This window comes from Meles meles, chromosome 6 (genome assembly GCF_922984935.1).
Source record: "Meles meles chromosome 6, mMelMel3.1 paternal haplotype, whole genome shotgun sequence".
NCBI classification, from domain to species: Eukaryota; Metazoa; Chordata; class Mammalia; order Carnivora; family Mustelidae; genus Meles; species Meles meles.
Window position 1 is genome coordinate 78,920,645 of NC_060071.1, and position 6,531 is coordinate 78,927,175.

General features: G+C 44.9%; 1 pseudogene; it reads left to right on the top strand.

The window, feature by feature from the left end:
• The first annotated feature begins 1,265 nt into the window (after positions 1–1,265).
• On the top strand, positions 1,266–1,365 carry LOC123945336 (annotated as a pseudogene).
• The last annotated feature ends 5,166 nt before the right edge of the window (positions 1,366–6,531 follow it).

Consider the following 6,531-nt stretch of genomic DNA (forward strand, 5'->3'; position numbering starts at 1 on the left):
ATGTTAACAGGCCTGCACACTCAGCCGCAATAAGGTTTACAGGCTAGGTAAAAGGTGAATGCTTATGTGTGATTAGAAATAAATAACATTTGTGTCGTATATTTAGTGATTGCATATTGAATACAGGTTCTGATTGGCAGTTTCCCATGACTTTGATACATGAAACTTGGTAAACAAATTAATAATTATTAAGCAGGTGGAGTTTTCCTGAGAGATCAGCTTCAAAATTTGTGTGTGTGTGTGTGGGGCATCCCTGGGGTTAATAAAATAATAAAAAAAATAAAATGTCTTCCTGGTAGTGAGAAATTTGGCAACTACTGATCTAGTTTAAGGTGTCTTGCCCTTCCTTAGGGCCAGCAGAGGGCGCTGGAATTAAATTAGTCCCTCTTGAGCCGGTCTTGCTTCAAGGACACAAGCTAACAAAGGAGAGGAAGGTCAGGACCAGGACAGAGGAGGAGGACCTCTGCAGACGGGAGAGTGACCACCTGGGGATGGCAAGTCCATTTCATGGGAGAACTTTTCAGGCATAGGAGACGTAACATGCAAGGAGGAAAGAACAGTGTTTTGGAGGCAGTTCTGTTTTTACTATGGTCTATATTTGCCCACAATTGTTCAGAAAACAGACCACCCCCAGTGTCTGTCCATCTAGGGCATAGCTCAATGGATAAGCCCACCTCTGATCTCTTGAATTGTCATTGTCATCAAAGGGAGCAGAGGTCTGAACATGTTAAAACGGTGAAGTTGTCTTGGCATTTCTGGTCTATGCTCCTCCTCCTTCTCTCCCTATTCTTTCTCCAAGGTTGACACTGAAGGAATTATTTCAGGCACTAATAAGTAGGAAAGGGAGGTTCTTTTTGGTTGGGGCTCATACATCTCCCACTACTTCCTGCCCACAACATAGAAGGAAGGTTCCACCTGCTCTCTCATCCTGAAGGAGACTGCCGCAGAGAACAGTGTGGTCAGGGTAGTCTGGACTCCATTGTTCCATTTCCTCTGCGTGACTGATTATCTCTTTCTCGAGGCACTAGAATGGGTCATCTTGTCTCACTACTTTTTATAACTCCACATTTACTGATTACTATTCTACATATTCACACTGAGTTTCTTCAGGGCACTTAACCTGCTTAATTATAAGTATTCTCATACTCATCATTTCTTCACATTTTAGATGTTCCTACCGTGTTCGAATTTGTTTACTCCAGCTGGGTACTTGACTTCCAAACTGATATATTTATTTGAACTTTTTAAAAGTGCAACTTTGGGACTTGCTTTGGCAACACAGATACTAACATTGGAATGATACAGAGATTAGCGTGGCCCCTGCGCAAGGATGATACGCAAATTTGTGAAGCATTCCATATTTTTATGAGATCCGCCGCCACTGGGGAGGCAATGTTCTGGGTTCAAAGTCAGTGGCTTGCATTGCCAAGTTGGAAAAAGCAAAGGCTAAAGAACTGGCCACCAAACTGGGTTGAGTGGGCACTGTTGAAGTTTCTGCACCTAAAGTAATAAAAAGTTCTCTTTCAGCCAGTGTCCAAAAAAATGTGACTTTTTAAAATAAGTGCTCTGTGACTGGAATAGTAACCCTAGAGTTCTGAGTCCATATAGAATGAGAGTAGGCGAGCCCCTTGGAGGTAATCTGTAACTCCTTCTATGGCATCCCTAACCATAGCGATCTTCCTCACATGCGAATACTTCCAATGATGGGCTGGGGGAGGGTGCTGTAACTCCCAGGGAAGAATTTCTGGTCACACAGTATTAAACAGAAATCTGCTTCTTTGAATTGTCCAACAATTCATCATAGATGCAAGTTCTGCCTCTCCATTGTCCGAATATTTGAAAACTACTATCCAGTCTTCCTTCTAATTTTCTTTTTCCTGAAGGCCCAACATCTCAAGAACTTTAATAATGCCTCCTATGGCATGAAGTTTTTTCCCCTCCTTTATCATCATGAGTGAGTTTTTTGTCAGCAGCTTGTAAAATAAATTCTGTCCATATTCCTCTCCTAGAAGAAAAAATGCCCAGTTTCTTGGGGATTCATGAACTTAGTCTGGTATGGAGGTGAGTCTGGAAAGATCATGGGGCTGCAGGGTTTGCAGTCAAGAGAAAGCCAGAAGTCAGTGACCTCAGGCACGGCTGGGATCCAAGGCCAAACTGATAATTCAAGCACAGCATCTGAATCTAATGTAACTGGGCCAAGAGGTAAGAAACCAGCTCAGAAGTGGGTTCAGAGCAGCCTAAGGGCTCCCTGAGGCACTGGGACAGCCCCTATTGCATCACCATAGGGCAAGGCAAGGGCTCTATGCATCTAGTGGTTTCGATCACTGTATCCATGGGGATGTGACCAGCCATTCTTAGCTCTGAGTGCATCTTCTAAAGTAGTTGCTGATGATTCCTTAATGATCGACAGCTGGTGATAAAGGTTTGCTTTTTATGGTGAGGTATTTGTTGAGCTCAGTAAAGATTTTGTGGTTTTTCTTCTGTCACACAGAGGGGTATTCATGGTGGTTTTGCTGACGCCACTCCTGATACCAAATGTGTGGGGTTTTCCCATGCCAACTCTCCAGTTCTCTGACACCAGCTGGGTGTCCAACAGTTCAATCCAATTTCAACACTATCCAGAATTAGCACAGACCTCAGAGGTCTAGGGCTCAGCCCAAGACTGCCCCACTTCAGACATCAGCTCTAAGTGGGGTGTCCAGATTACCCACCCTTCTGTCTGGCTAACTACAAATTTGGGGTTGTCATAACTGCCCACCAGGTTTGCTAATTTGCTATATTGACTCATAGAACTCAGGAACATACCTTACTTGTTTGCCAGTTTATTATGGAGGATATAACTGGAGAACAACCAAATAGAAGGGCAAATTGTGGCTGGGGCGAAGGGTGCTGAGCTTCTAAGCCCTCTCTGGGCACACCTACCTCCCAGCACATTAATGTGTTTGCCAACCCTGAAGCTCTCCGAATCTCTGTTTAAGAGTTGTTATAACCCAGGGACGCCTGGGTGGCTCAGTTGGTTAAGCAGCTGCCTTCGGCTCAGGTCATGATCCCAGCGTCCTGGGATCAAGTCCCACATCAGGCTCCTTGCTCAGCGGGGAGCCTGCTTCTCCCTCTGAGTCTGCCTGCCACTCTGTATGCCTGTGATCCCTCTCTCTCCCTCTCTCTCTCTCTGACAAAAAAAAAATAAAATAAAATAAAATAAAATAAAAAATTTAAAAAAAAAGAGTTGTTATAACCCAGTCTCCATCTTCCTACCATTCCCCAGAGATTGGGGTGGGCTGGGGTGGGAACTGAAAGTTCCCGTGCTCTAATCACTCTGTTTGGGCTTTCTGGTGACCAGTCCCCATCCTTAAATTATCCATGGGCTCCAAACCTTGAGTCACTGCATTAATATGAACTCAGGTGTAATGAAAAGGGAGTCATTATAAATGACAAAAGACATTCATGTATCACTCAGGAAATTCCAAGGGTTTAGGAGCTCTGTATCAAGAACCAGGGACAAATACCCCAATGTATGTTTTATTACACTGCAGAATGACAGCAAGGTAGCCTGCAATCTTGACATTAAGTTTTCCTTTGAGAATGAAATTAGGAAGGCCAAGATGCAGTGAATCAGATTGGTTCCCAACCTATAAGGAATAGTCTGGGAATGTATGATGGGTAGTTTCCAGGCACTTGAGCTTGAAAAATGTTAACCTGGGTTTGATCTGTGGAATATATATCAACAATTGCTGACCTAAAGCTGTAAACTTATCAATGTATGTGACCAGATTGAAAAAAAACAAAAAAGACCCTTGCTTAAAAAGAATGAATATAGTAATCGTATGAGACAAAAGGCATATGTGTGTGTGTGGGGGCGAGTTTGTTCAGCATAGGTACAGGAGAGAAAAAAATCTGGATCTGAAATGAACATTTGAATTACCCTAGAGGTGTTCTCCATTGTGGAGCAGGGACGACTCCTCAGACCTCTGTCTGGTTGGATGAAATCTTTCTCATGAGTTCCGTTTCTCTGTGGTCTGCTTCCATGCTTCCCAAGCAAGGCACTGATTGTGAGCCATTGTTTAGATTCCTTGATTCTAAGAAAAAGACACCATGGACCGATGTGGATCATTTGGCCCCTGGAGAAGGAAAGGTCATATTGGTGAGTTAATGTATTTTCACTCTCCTTCATATGTAGAAAAATGATGGTTTGCATGGCAGCCACACGCATGGCTTCAGTAACTATATGATATATAGTTATATATATAAATATACGGACTATACAGATATGATAATAATAATAACTATACGGACTATAATATGGACTGCTGCCTCCCTCGTCTATGATGTCTGGCTGGCTCCCTCTTTTTATAGAGACAGCACAGTGCCCAATGCACCATCACTACATCACACACGCAACTTAAAACTCAACCTGCCCCAGGGTGAACTTCACAAAAATGTTTCCCCACCCATCGTTAGGAATGTCTCTATTTCAGGGGATTATACCTTGTGGTTGCCCAAGCCAGGAGCGTGAGAAGCACCCTATACCTCTGTCATATCCTGCTTCACCTTTTGGAATTAACCGCCAGCTGCTGCTCAGCTCATCTCATCTTCTTTCCCCAGTCTGCCTCCTTCTTTGTGGAATCACAGCCTTACCTCTGGCCCCATTGGCCCACCTGGGATCACAGCAATAGCTCCCTGACTCGGGGGGGGGGGGGGGGGGGGGGGTGGGGGGGGGGGTGGGGTGGGGGTGGGGGGTGGTGTCTCTGTGCTCCATTCTGCCCCCTGCTGCCAGGATAACATTGCTAAAGTGAGAATTAGCAAAGGTCAATGTTATGCTTAAACTTTCAATAGCTTCCAGGATTCCAGACTATCAGTTAACCCCAGGGTCCTCCATGATTGGATGCTTACCTCACCTCAAGACCCTCCCCAGAGGACACCCTGTGTTCAGTCATTTCTATATTTCTCTGAATGCATCATGCAGTTTTGCCCGTTGGGTCACCTAATATGGATTGTTTCCTCTGTCTGCCTGGTGTTGTGTTAGTCTTATCTTCTAAGCTAGCTCCTCCTTTGTTGTGCTAACAACATGATCAATTGTCTTTCTCCAGAGAGCTTCTCTGCAGCCTCGCTTTGATCCACCTCCCTTGATTTTGAGACTCCTGGTTTCCCCTTCAGTGACATTAAGAGATTATCTGTGCCATATCCGGTGCCATAAGGTGCTGTGATCTTGGTCGCCCATCTTACAGCCAAGATTTCTTGGGGGGTAGGAATCTGGCATGGTTAATTTAAATATGTAATGATTTATCCTTAGACCCCGAGGAAAGAATAAATACTGAGGAACCAAAGTTACAGGGAGACCAGTTTTTGGTTATTTTAAAGAATTTTGTTTTGTTTTGTTTTTGTTTTTTAAATATTTTATTTCTTTATTTGACAGAGATGACAAGCAGGCAGAGAGGAAGGCAGAGAGAGGGTGGGAAGGAGGCTCCCTGCTGAGCAGAGAGCCCAATGCGGGGCTCGATCTGAGGACCCTGAGATCATGACCCGAGCTGAAGGCAGAGGCTTAACCCACTGAGCCACCCAGGTGCCCCAAGAATTTTTGTTTTTAACAAACAGAACTCTCTTCGAATTAAATCGGCTGTTTATGAGATGGGGTGCTTCTGGTTATGGGGAAGTTAGGTAAAGGCTGGATTGAATCCTGTGGGGCTGTTACTGGGAGACTCAGCATCAGATGAGGACTGGACTGTGTGGTTGTTGTGCTGACCCCCCAGTGTTCCCCCTCTCTCATCAGACACACAGAGAATCGCGCTTACTGCCCTCTTTGAAGTTAAGCACTGATGTGTGATTGGTTTTGGCCAAAGAAGAGTGAGCAGAAGTGATGTGGGTCACCTCCAAGCCAATTCTCACTGCTTTAGTCATCATAGGAGCAATATTGAGGTGTTGCTTCTGTTAGCCTGAGGCCCTGAGTGACGCCAGGGATCAGGGTCCTCTGCAGACCTGTGTTACGCACATTGTGGGAGTGAGAAATCAGTTTTGTTGTGCCAGGCCACAGGGGAACACTTTGGAGAGGAAGGGGAAGACAGATTGAAGGTTCTTGCCATTGGGTCTTGGCCCAGGCCTGTGGGTTGACAAGGAAATTTTGTTATCTCAGGAAAGTTATGGTCAGCTATCTCTTTATGAACTTGAGACCACAGACCATGTTCAGTAGGGCACCACGTGCCAGGCAAAGCCATCAACTAGAGATAGATAAGGGTGCAGGTTCCAGCCTGGCCCAGTTGATCAGACCTTCCTGGCTGCTGCAGAGCCAGGGAGAGAGGGGTCACCTTCCAAGTATGACTTCAGAATAGTGTCAAGAACCTGGGGGTCCGAGCATTCCATTCCTGCTGTGGATGCCAGTTGTGTGACTTTGGGTTAGTCTCTTAGCCTGGCTAAAGCTTGGCTTCCTCATAAATAAAGATTAGAAAAAGCATCCTTTCTGCCTCACTTAAATTTTATGGCAATCAGGAGATAATGGGCCTAGAAGTGCTTTGTGAATTGAAAATCACTAATCAGATA